Source organism: Nipponia nippon, unplaced genomic scaffold (assembly GCF_047370975.1).
Source record: "Nipponia nippon isolate SJK-2023a ecotype South Korea unplaced genomic scaffold, ASM4737097v1 scaffold_7, whole genome shotgun sequence".
In the NCBI taxonomy this organism is placed as follows: domain Eukaryota; kingdom Metazoa; phylum Chordata; class Aves; order Pelecaniformes; family Threskiornithidae; genus Nipponia; species Nipponia nippon.
Genome location: NW_028262391.1, coordinates 42,530,520 through 42,542,983, shown reverse-complemented (window position 1 = coordinate 42,542,983; position 12,464 = coordinate 42,530,520). Strand labels below are relative to the sequence as shown.

Sequence of the window (12,464 nt, the reverse complement as noted above, 5' to 3'; positions counted from 1 at the left end):
TCCTCTTACAGGGAAACAATTGTTCTCACAGATTCCTGAAGTGGAAACTTATTTACATAACCATTTTATGTGCTTTTTAAAAAAAGAAGTCCCATCCCAGCCGCTGCATTTGCTTGGATTTGTTTCCACGAGGCTGCATGTGCTGAGCTGCACAATGGTGGCTGCTGTATGAATAGCTTGTTATTCTTACCAAGCGTGACAACTGCTGTAGCAAAATCAAGAGCAACCTGCTCTAATGTAAACTGATTTCAGATTGCCCCCGGCAGTCCCAGCTACCTCATCTAACCTCTTTTTTTTGCCAGTCTTTTTTCTTTTTTTCCTTTTCCTTTTTTTTTTTTTTCCTTTCCCCACTGAAGACACACCCTATGCTTTCTTACAAGGTGTTTTATCACACTGGCTGTTGCATTGGTGTCTGCGACCTACAGAGGAGCCTCTCTGGTATTATCCTTGGTGCATTCCAAAGCCACCTGGACCCTCCAGCAAATGCAGACTTCAGCTGCCTGTCCACTCCAGGGATGAGCTCTGTAGTGGCTGATGATTTTACCCAAGAATACCTAGCTACAAAGCACCACAGATGTTGTCTGGCTCTTGATGGGGCTGTTGCATCCTTGGTACCCCACCTGCATGTTTGGAGAGTGCTGCAGGCCTGGATAAATGGGGACAAAGAGAGGTTTATTCAGAGCGACACTGCTCTCACGCTGAATACATGCCAGGTACCAAGCAGGTAGCAGATGTGGTGGTAAGGGAGTGGGGGGCATCGGGGAGGGGATTTGGGGCAGGGAGTGCTGTGGGAGAAGCTGTCCAATTTGCCGATCACAGCTGCCAGATCAGTGGGTATGATGGGTGTGATATAAATTGCTATCTATAAATAAATACCACAACACCATTTTAATGAGGTATTTTCTAGTAGCACTTGTCCAGGCTGGTAGTGTTATGTTAAGGCTGGAGAAGTATCTCCAAGCAAGCTTCTTGGCTAAACCTTCATAAACATGGTCTCACCCAAGATCTAACTATGATTTGTTTGGATAAGAGGTTTTTCTTGTTTGTTTCTGAACATACTTTGAAATATGTTTGGGTTTTTACTTTTATTTATTTATTCTTTCCTCCTTGGCCCAGGTTTTGTGTTGGTGTCACAGAACTTAACTGATGCAGAGATAGGGGACAGATCTGGTGCCCTTTCTGAGCATTCGTTGTTGTTCTGACAACAAGAAGCTTGCAGAAGGGCTGCGTCATCTGGGGCTTTGGGGATGGGGGGCATTTGGGGCTGTGACTCACAGGAGTGACCTGTGTCTCTCCAGAGGCTGGCAGGTGAAAGCATCCTGGCCCGTCTCAGGGAGTGCTGTGTCCTTTGCTCCTCCCGCTGGGCTGACAGACCTGGCGTTGCAGCCAGTGCTGTTTGGAGGCATGGTCTCATGGACCCATGCCCCACATTTGCAGTACGGTTCTGCTGAGATTCAGCAACCAACTTCGACTTTTTTTTTTTTCATGGCAGCTAGCTATTTTTCCGAACTTTTGGCAGCCCAGACTGCTGGACAAATGGCTGCACACAGTGCACAGCACAGCATGTTGGATGGAACTCAGCCACATGCACTGTAGCAATCCACATGTGCCGTAGGGTTGCACTGCGCACATACACACTGTTTATCTGTCCTGGTCTATAGGGTCCCCCGCAGCATTGTGTCACATCCTGGAAGGTTGTCCCCTGCATACCCGAGTACACAGGCTGCTTCGTACCTCTATGCCAGGGTCGATCCAGGACTAGAGATGGGCCGTGTTCCTCTATCCGAACCAAACAGGTCATGGTGGGAGGTAAATACTGAGGCAGGGGCTGGGTTTGGAGGCTGGCTCTCAGTTGCGTTGCTTTCACAACATTTCGGGCCAAAACAATGGTTTCATCAGAAAGCCTCTCAAGATGTTAAGTTGCCACCACAAGAATGTGTGAGAGCTGCATATATACAAAACAAAGCCGAGAAATAGTCTTTCTCTGAACTCAGGAGTCTTTGCAAATTTGACTCCTGTGTGTTAACAGCAGGACCTCTTTTCTGCTCAATATGAAGATCTGAGAGAGAAAGTTCAGTTCTTTGATCCTTAAACATAAAATCTCTGAAGTGAAGTCTCTTGACTGTCTGGACTTGTGATGCATACTCAGAATTCATTCATATTATAAATAAATAATTGGCAGGTGATGCTATAGAGATAACAGCTTCCATTCTTTTTGAGGAATCATTAACTCCAGCCAGGTCTCCCTGATCAACAGGTATTTAAAAAAAAAAAAAAACAAAAAAACACAACAACAAAACAATCCACAAAAATAGTATCAGTTGGAAGGGACATCTGGAGGGCTGCACTCCAACCTCCTCAAAGCAGGGCTCTACTTCAACATTAGCTTAGGTTGCTCAGGGCTTTGTCCATTAAAATTTTGAAATCATAGAATCATAGAATAGTTTGGGTTGGAAGGGACCTTTAAAGGTCATCTAGTTCAGCCTCCCTGCAATGGGCAGGGACATCTTCAACTCGATCAGGTTGCTCAGAGCCCCGTCCAACCTGACCTTGAATGTTTCCAGGGATGGGGCATCTACCACCTCTCTGGGCAACCTGTTCTAGCATTACACCACCTTCATCGTAAAAAATTTATTCCTTATATCGAGTCTAAATCTACTCTCTTTTAGTTCAAAACCATTACCCCTTGTCCTATCACAGCAGGCCCTGCTGAAAAGTTTGCCCCCATCTTTCTTATAAGCCCCCTTTAAGTACTGAAAGGCCGCAATAAGGTCTCCCTGGAGCCTTCTCTTCCCCGGGCTGAACAACCCCAACTCTCTTGGCCTTTCCTCATAGGAGAGGTGTTCCAGCCCTCTGATCATTTTGGGGGCCCTCCTCTGGACCCGGTCCAACAGGTCCGTGTCCTTCCTGTGCTGAGGACCCCAGAGCTGGATGCAGTGCTCCAGGTGGGCTCTCACCAGAGCGGGGTAGAGGGGCAGAGTCACCTCCCTTGACCTGCTGGCCACGCTTCTTTTGATGCAGCCCAGGATACGGTTGGCTTTCTGGGCTGCGAGCGCAAATCTCCAAGGATGAGGATTTCACAAACCTCTCTTGCTGCCTGCTCCAGTTTAACTGCTCTTATTTTGAAAAATTTCTTCTATTATGTCCAATGGAATTTCTCCTGCTGCAACTTGCAGTGATTGCTCTTGTGCTGTGCACCTCTGCAGAGAGCCTGGCTCCGTTCTCGCTCATGCAGCCCAGGGTGTGATTAGCCGTCATCACTGCAAAGGCATGCTGCTGACTCCTCTTCAGTTTCTTGTCCACCAGGACCCCAGGTCCTTTTTTTAGCAGAGCTGCTTTCTAGCTGCTCAGTTCCCAGCCTGTGCTGTTGCACAGGTTTATTCTGTGTCAGGTGCAGACTACATTTCTCCTTGCTGAATTTCAGAAGATTTCTTTCAGGCTTGTCTTCCAGGTTGCTGAAGACCACCTGAATGGCTGCCTTGTCCTCCAGCACAATGACCTACAGCCTGAATTCAGTGCCATGCACAAACTTGCTGAGGAGCCATTCTTCTCTGTCCTCCAGGTTGCTGGGGAAGACTGGCCCTAGCGTTGCCACTTGAGGAATGCTGTCTGTTAATGCCAATCAAACATTTAGTTGTTGACCATTATTATTCTTTGAGCTTCGTGGCCCAGCCATGAGCTTTTTTCAGCCAGGTTGTGGTCCATCCATTCAGGCAATACCACCCCAGTTTGGCCCATATGGGAGACACAAAGGCCACGCTAAAACCAAAGTAAATGACATCCACAGCTTCCCCCACCTCGTCCCTCCAGCCCGCCATTCCAGCACAGATGACAACCACGTGGGCCAGGTACAATTTGTCTGTAGTAGATCCATGCTGGCTGTTCCTAGCCACCTTGTTGTATCTGGACATGGCTTCTGTGTGGACTTGCTCCATAATATTCCCAGGAAAAATATACTGATACCTTACGTAAGACATCTCCATCTTTGCTAACGCTTTGGCTAACCCCTTTCAGAAGAAGCCTGTTGATTACACGTGTTGAGTTTGTGAGACCTTCAGCATGAGCCTGCAGTGTTGGTTGAGGGAATTTTTGGTGGGGAGTGGCTGAGCAGGTCAAACTCAGAAGCAACCTAACGAGGACACACCTATTTCTCCTCCACTGGGAATCCCTTTCTTCCCAGCCTCACCACCAAGGACGATCTCCCTGCCGTTGTTGCCAAGGCCTTTGTGTTACCTTAGGGCAAGAGCCTTAAGGGGAGGAAATGGGAAAAGAGGAGGAATGAGGCTACCAGGCCAACGGACATCAGAGTATGGTAGTGTCAGATCCTGGCACCTGGCAAGGACTCCACTAGTTTGAGTGGAAGGAAAAAATAAGAAAGGAGAAAGAGTAACGTCATCTGCACAGAGTGCTAGGGGCAGGCACGCTCGTTTCTAGAGAGCATGAGTAGTTCAGTCAACAGGAAGGGACGGGCACGTGCCAAAATACACATTTGCACAATGGCCTATAGTAGTCTGAATTCACAGAAGACGGTTGAGTTTCACTAGGTATAGCTTTGGTTCACTGGGGTCTGAAGTATAATACCGAGGTAAGTACTACTATAGAAAGTAAGAAAGAAAATGGTTGGAAAGCCACCAGGTCTGACTGCGGGGCCAGGGCAGGACAAATGCCACTTTGCCAAGCTGGCATGCCCTTGCAGCGCCTGCTCCCAACCAGGGAGGCATCTGTGATGTCCCCTGAATCGCTCCAGTTCTGTGGAAAACAAAACTGCTGGAAATGCTGGTCAGTACAGCGATGGGCCAGCCTGGCGGAGGGCCTTGTAGGACTCCCTGGGGCCTTCACAGCTGGAAGGGCTTGGCAGCGCAGATACGTCCCCTGTGACTGGAACTGGACCATGTAATTGCAATTGAGGAAAGAGGCAGGCGCAGTGGTGGGAGGTAACGACTCTGTAGGAACACTTGGGCACGCAGCATCGGGCATGTCTTGCTAATTAGAAGCAGCATACATAATCCTATCATCCTTCGCTGTACCCATACTAATGTGATTGTATTTCTGCGATGGACTTACATTTGTAATCTCCTTACCAGCACATTAGAAGACTTTGAACAGTGATGCACAGAAAAGCAAATAGGACGTTCGTTAGTGACAACGCTGCTGTGGAGCCCCGTGTGTCCCTAATGAAGGAGACACAATCTCAGAGTTTAGATTCCAGGCATGGCAGCCTGGGGTTTCCAGGGTCCCAAGGTAAGTGCGAGTACCTGCGCGCTGCAGTCCCTCGTGCATTAAGGAAACCTGACTTGCTGGGTCACCCTCCTGCTTAATTTGCGGTGACACAATATCATTTAAAGTTGTTTGCTTATTACAGAGATACTATCACAAGGTGTGGTGCCCTGATCAGAGTCTAGCAAGAAAGTAACACTCATTCACCCACCCACCCACCTCTGGCAGATGGTCTGAGGGTCTCTCCTTGGCTTCGTGACGGAAAGTGGTTGATTCACCTCCGCCCAGCGGTAATTATGTGTTGCTGCCTGCTGGAAGTTCCCATGTTGGCGTCGGAGTGGTAAGCCTAGAACTCACTGCTGAGATTAATTGCAAAGCAAAAGCATGATTTCTTGATGTCTGTTTTATATTCAGCCTAGTAAAAGTTACTTAATACACTGTATCATTTACTTGTGATTTTTTTTAATGATTGTTAAAATGCTCCTAATTGCTATTGCCCTGCCACACTCCTATTTCTCAGCAGCTATTTGCATGCAGCCTTCCCATCAAACTAGAAAGTAGTTCTGGTAGCAAAAATTTTATGGCATTTTTGGTTTTTCCTTTCCTTTTGGAAGAGTCCCCTTTTTAATTCTTTTATTCTAGAGCCTCCTGTGTAAAACACAGCTCCTTCTGGAGGGGCTTTGCCCTCCTGAAAGGTTATGGTTTCGTCCCCTCAGCTTTAGGACAAAATTATTGCCTTGTCAGTGCAGTTCTTACTGCACCAGGCTGGCTTGGCAGGTCTCCACTCTTTCTTTGTTTAAGTTTATTTATTTTTATATCAGAAAGGTAATAAAATTGACCAAAGAGGTTTATTCAGATGCTAACTGTACAGTTTACCACACAAAGTAAAACATCCAATACACTTCCTTTTATTTATCGCCTCTGTGCTGAGCCATTATAGTACCAGCACTAGGTAACTTTTCCTCCCTTCACCTTTTGAAACCTCGTTTGTCCCGCACCGAGCTTTCTGTTTGCTCAGCATCCTCCATCTTCGCAGGAGGCTGTTGGGACAAAGTGGAAAACTTTGAAGGGAAGCGAGGCCAAGCCTGTAGGGCCCACAGCGTGCAGGGCTTTCCCTGGGAGGGCGGGCAGGAGGAGCGAGGCAGGGGGCTCTACTCCGCCTTCAGCCGCTCAGCTGAATGCTCCAGCCACAACACAGTCTGCAAGAAGGCCCACGGATTCAGCCATCTCCTCCTTCAGGTTCTGTGGAGCCCATCCCCACAGGGGATGTTCCCAAACACCTCATCAGGACCAGCGGTAGCCTCCACTTGGCCAAGTCCTGAGGTCCTGGAGCACCTCAGAGCTGCGGTGCTGAGCACTGTAACCTGTTCCATGGAGCGAGCGCTAAACCCCAGAGTCCTTACCCAACCAGTGGGCTCTCATTTATGGATCAGGTGTAGTATCCAAATGATCCTATAAGCACAGCTATGGAACAGGAGCTGCAATCTATTTAGCAAGGTCTGTTTTCATGTATGTGCATCAGTGAGTTGGGATCAGAGTGGGTGTAGGTCCTGGGGATGGTTGAATGGAGTTAGCAAAGAAGAAAGAGGTGTGGGAGGATGGAGTAACATTTCAAAAGAGAAGGTGCATTCACATCTTTACTGTTTCTAGCCGGTGTACAAGAATATTCCTGATACAATGATACATGGGATCTGGACAAGGGAATAAATTGTCTTTTAATGCCTAGATCAATGGAGGGAATAGAGCAGAGACAGCAATGAGGAAGGGGAAATCAATTCACTCAATATTATTTGTTAATATACCAGTTTCATCACCTTTATAAGCACTGTAGTATCAGTATCATCCGATACAGGCATCCAACATGTCAACTAATGTGGAGATTGCTGCCGAGGAGGCTCACAGACAAGGTTAGCAACAGCCATACCATACACTGAAATGTCTCCGGCAGCAGCAGTTTCATTTCTGACCCCGACACTAGGACTACCTGGCCTCCAGACCCATGTGTGTGTTTTGGGGCCAGCCGCCGCCTTCTGAGGCTCTGCTCCTCACTGAGACCGTACGCAGGCCAGTACATGTTAACCAGCATTTCAGCTCTGGGGGGCTGTAACCTGTGTCGGACGGTGGGCTAGGCTTCACAGGATTCTCCAAGAGCTTATGTTCAGCGCTACTGAAAGCCAGTGGGATGGGGTACCCCAATCCCTTTGGTGCCGTCAACATCCTTGTCTCTCTTACTTCAGGCACGTCTGGAAGGTGTTAACCACCAGTGTTTCTGCGCGTTGCTGCCCATGTCCTCTGAAGTGCCTGCCTTCAGAAGCAACGGAAGGGCATTGCCTCTGGCAGATGCAGAGTCTGCGCTTGAGCTCGCCAATGGCTGCAGCCAGAAACCAGGCTTTGGGAGCTCTGGTTTTGCCTGACACCGTCTGACTGCCTGCGCCTTGCCCTCAAGAGCCCAGCGCTGCAGCCGAGGTGAGGCGCCCCTCCTTTGGTGGGAACGGCACCCGCGCTGTCAAGCCCTCCCGAACACAAACGGCACCTCACCTTTGTGCTGCTTCCAGCTGAACAGAGAGAGGACTTTACCTCCCCTTCTTGTATCAGGAAGGTCAATGTCTGCATGGACTGGATTTTCTTTTAAATCTATACATTGAAAGGCATCATAAAATGCTGTAATAGGGGTGCAATTAACGACTCTTTGGAAGCACTATGTGATTACTGGCTCTCGGTGCAGTAAATAGAAAGCAGTGAGGTTCTGGAGTTCATTTCCAAACAGGTGAGTGGGAACTCTCAAACCAGGAGGTGATTAGTGTGTCTGCAGGTCTGGTTTCTCCTTTCCCTGAAGTGAAGGTGGGCGTTAGGCTGAGGTGTGCAACATCCACATGATGCCTCATCCAAGATTTGCCAATATTCGCTTGTTGCTTTCCACTCTTTAGCAATCAAACAGAAACTTTTCAGCTGGTACCTTCTGGGTGACAAGGTTTGAGAAATAACCTTTCGGTCACTATTGCATCATCGTGAAAATGTTCTTAGGTGACATAAGAGCTGCATCACATGAGCAGAGCACATTAGCTCAGAGCTACCTGTATTCTCCAGTGTGGTTCAGAGAGTTTGTTACCAAAAACGTGGATTAATTTTCTGAGTGATACTGTACACACTGCAAGGGGAATGCTCTGGATGGAGCTGCTCAGGCTTACATGAACATATTTGCCTGTTACAGAATCCTTTAAACTTACTACTGCTTAAACACTGGCAGCGGCAAAAGCTACCTTGGCTGCCGTGAGAGCGGGACTGTGTCAGTAATGCCGAGTTAAAATAAATAGGTCAAGTTGTATCGCCAACACTGTGATTGCCCAGGAGGCAGTTGGCCCTCTAGTTAGTTCTGGCAAACAGATTTAAATTTCAAAATTTGTATCGTCATATTAAACCACTCTAAAAATATAGGTAATGATATGTAACAGACAAAGGTATCTCTTCGCAGTGAAGCCGTGTTGAGTCATTTTATATTACCACCGAAGGAACAAACCAAGTTTTTACAACAATAGTTGGCAGTATTTCTATTAAATGGTATTAGCCAATAATTTCTAAAACTGTCTGTTAATTACGGCATTCAGCCCTTGCAGGCAGCTCTATTTTACATAAGTGCAATCCAGTTTCCAGCCATCAGCTGAAGACTATAGCCTTTTGTCGTAGCCAAACAAGACCACGCATTACCAAATTCATTTCCTTTTCAGGGTAAATCTATTGTCACTGGGCTTTTGGTTTTTTGGTGTTGTTTTTTGTTTGTTTGTTTGTCTGTTTTTAATCCTGACATTGCCAGGTGACACTCAAAAGAGACAGCTTACACGCCACTACCTCTGGGCAGCTTGTCTGGCTGGTGCGCGGAGGCCTGCCAGCTGAGGTCCAGGGCAGCTCCTTAGCTCCAACGCGGCACTCTGCGGATGCGGCTGGGCTGTTGCGGCAGCCAGCCTGGCTCCAGAGCCCAGGTAACCTGTTGTCCACACCACGGCTCTGACACCAGCAGCCAACTGCTAGTCCAGAGGAGCAGCTCTGCGCTGCAGCCACCAGCCGGGCTGGGGACTGCTGGCAGGCACGGTGCAGAAAGCGCTGAGCTGGCTCCGTGGGAGCCGGGGCGGGCTGAAGAGCAGGAGGCTGCCTGCTGTTTGCGGTGCCCAGCTCCCCAGCCCGGGCAGCTGAGCTGTATGGTGCAGCCCTGGAATACCGAGACCCGCCAGCGCATTCGGCAAGCGGGCTGGCGCAGCGTGTGCTGGGTCGGGTCGGCGCTGGTCCTCAGCTGCTCTCTGGAGGTGTCTGCTGGGTTCACAGCACGTCTGGAGGACATCACATCATGCTGCGAAGCTTTATCTTCTAGCTGCACAAACACATCCTAGAACGCACGGAGCAGGAGCAGATAAGGATAAATCTCTTGCAGGTAACTGTAACAGTGGCAGGAAAAAAGTGACATTTGTACTTATCGCTTTGACTAGCTGTAATTATTGCTGTTGTTAGTGCTTCTATTGCAGTATTACCTGAGGCTGCCCAGTCAGCACTGAGCTCCATTATATTCAGCACAAATGCACCCAAACCCCTCAGAAAAACTTACAGTCCAGAATGCAAGTGACTTACGATGGCGGAGAGGAGGGATAAAACCAAATGGATACAATTAGCTTAGGCACAACTTAGTCATCCTCTTCTTGGCATAATTATAAAATGGACAAAGGTAGCGCCAACTAACCTCAAATGCCCTTCTAGCCATAATTAATTATATTGCATAATAATGGTGTCAGTTTAAACATTGTTTAAAACCAATGCTTTGCTCAAAATTACTGTACAGCCACACTTACATCTTGCACAACAGAGTAACACATAGCAGTGTCTTGACTTCCATTTTCTATTTTGTTGTGTCATCTGTGCATAGGAAAAGCTCTTAACCAAAGCGGAGTCAGTGGTACAGCAGTAAATAAAAGTGGGCAGATTCATCTGTCTGTGGTATGTATGGAGCAGGTAAATACTAGAAGTGCCCAGAGTAGAAGTGGGAACAAAGGGAGTGCCCTTTGCCTGCGTTTACCCTTGACTACACCACTTAGAGAGTTGCATAATTGATACAATTGAACCACATCAGTCCTTTATTTATAGAACATAATGAAATGGTTTTCAACATCCTGGATCACGCTGCATGGGTGATTGCCATATATGCACCCAAGGAGAATAAATAAAAACATTTCCCTAAGGTATTACGTCTCTTCACCTTCCCTAGTTGCATCCAGGACTTTATTTTGAGAGCAGTTCTGTGCGGAGTGCAGCATGAATTCCTGCTCTGCTACTGCACACACTTCGGCAGAGGAGAGCTGCAGGGATCCTGCTCCATAACGCTGGAGTTTCACGTTTCCCCTGTAGTACATAAAGCGTGGTCATGGTTTGGGGGAGCTTAGGGTGTGCACATACCTAAACACACCACAGACTATTGAGCGCAGTCCGCTGCCTTGTACTTAAGTTATCCCTTGTTCAAGCTCCGTAGCTGCATTTGACATCAGTCTGGCTTACCTAGAAAGCATATGGGCTCAAGCTCAGAAAAAAAAAAAAACCCAACAGCTGTGGCATTTGATAGCTGCTTTCAGTGATGGAAATGGAAGTGAGTCATGAAGCAGTCCCCTGATAAAGACAAATGACACAGATGACCTGAGCCCGCTGTTTGGGCCACAGGCTCCCACACCAGCTTGTGCTTGTGACGGTCTCTCATTACTGAGTCTGACACCGTGACTGTGAACGTCAGCCAGGGAAGACTCTGGTCTACAACAGAAGCATGAGCATCAGGTGGCACTGAGACAGGGTTACTGTAAAAGTTACTGTGCTGGGTTTGGCTGGGACAGAGTTAATTTTCATCACAGTAGCCAGTATGGGGCTGTGTTTTGGATTTGTGCTGGAAAGTGTTGATAACACAGGGATGTTTTAGTTCCTGCTGAGCAGGGTCAAGGCCTTTTCTGCCTCTCACCCCACCCCACCAGTGAGGAGGCTGGGGGTGCACAAGAAGCTGGAGGGGACACAGCGGGGACAGCTGACCCCAACTGACCAAAGGGACATCCCACACCGTATGATGTCATGCTCAGCACATACAGCTGGGGGAAGGAGGAGGAAGGGGGGGATGTTTGGACTGGTGGCGTTTGTCTTCCCAAGTCACCATTACACGTGATGGAGCCCTGCTTTCCTGGAGATGGCTGAACGCCTGCCTGCTTATTGGAAACAGTGAATGAGTACCCTGTTTTGCTTTGCTTGCGTGCGCAGCTTTTGCTTTCCGTGTTAAACTGTCCTTATCTCAAGCCACGAGTTTTCTCACTTTTACTCTTCTGATTCTCTCCCCATCCCCCAGGGGGGAGTGAGCGAGCGACTGTGTGGTGCTGAGTTGCCGGCTGGGGTTAAACCACGACAGTTACGTAAAATAAAACAAAGCACTGCTATTATTTTATCTTTTTTGTTGCTATTTTTGGAAAAATATGTATAATTTAGAAGTATTTCTCTTGCTGGATCATTTGTCCATCTTTATATGATGTTCTACTGTTCCTATTGCATCACTTGAATTTGGCCTTTACTTATGATGCTATATTGTTTTATGTATACACTTTATAATTAGAACTACTAATTGCAAGCTTGCTTACTGCCTTTAGTTGGCTTTTCCAGGGCATTACTTGCAGAAAGATCACAATTACTCAGTTCTTTTCAATTGCTCGGTGACTATTTTCATAAATTGAAAAGAAACCAGGACTAGGATTTTAACTTGTCCTATTTCTAAGCTTTACATGGTGCCCATCTGGTGCATAGGAATGAACTGCATCAAAAATTGCATCTTTTCAGAAGCTGTTTAAGCTCTCCTCTCAAAAATCCTCTTTTTCTGAATACAAATAAAAAAATTAATCATCACATCTACATACTGAGGGAGTCCCACGCTAGCTGTTGTATTAGATTGTAATTGGTTTTTTGACATGTAAAACTTTAGCCTAGACACACTGTCCTATTCTTGATACATTTTGAACTGAAAAAAATCCATACAGGTTAATGTTTCTGCAAGAAGGAGCTCGTCATTTCCATACACACGCTGCAAACTTAGACACAATGCTCCCATTTTATCACTTGTTATTTCAACTTTGCTGATGATTCAGCGGTGGTGTTCCGCTGCAAAACTGGAGTAAAGCAGCAGTGAATCAGGCTCATTGGCTCTGCATCTCACTATCTAAAATGAGGATCCACCTACAGGTAAAATA

At 47.3% G+C, this 12,464-nt stretch overlaps 1 long non-coding RNA gene across 4 annotated transcripts in view; it reads right to left on the bottom strand.

Moving 5' to 3' along the window:
• Positions 1–6,248: 6,248 nt before the first annotated feature.
• LOC148051038 (uncharacterized) overlaps positions 6,249–12,464 on the bottom strand; it is a 143,519-nt gene continuing 137,303 nt past the window's right edge. Inside the window, exon 7 of one of the 4 annotated variants that reach the window (XR_015700640.1) lies at positions 6,249–9,644. This is a non-coding gene — a long non-coding RNA (uncharacterized LOC148051038). The remainder of the gene's footprint in view (positions 9,645–12,464) is intronic. The other 3 variants (XR_015700639.1, XR_015700641.1, XR_015700638.1) reach the window with 3 other exon arrangements.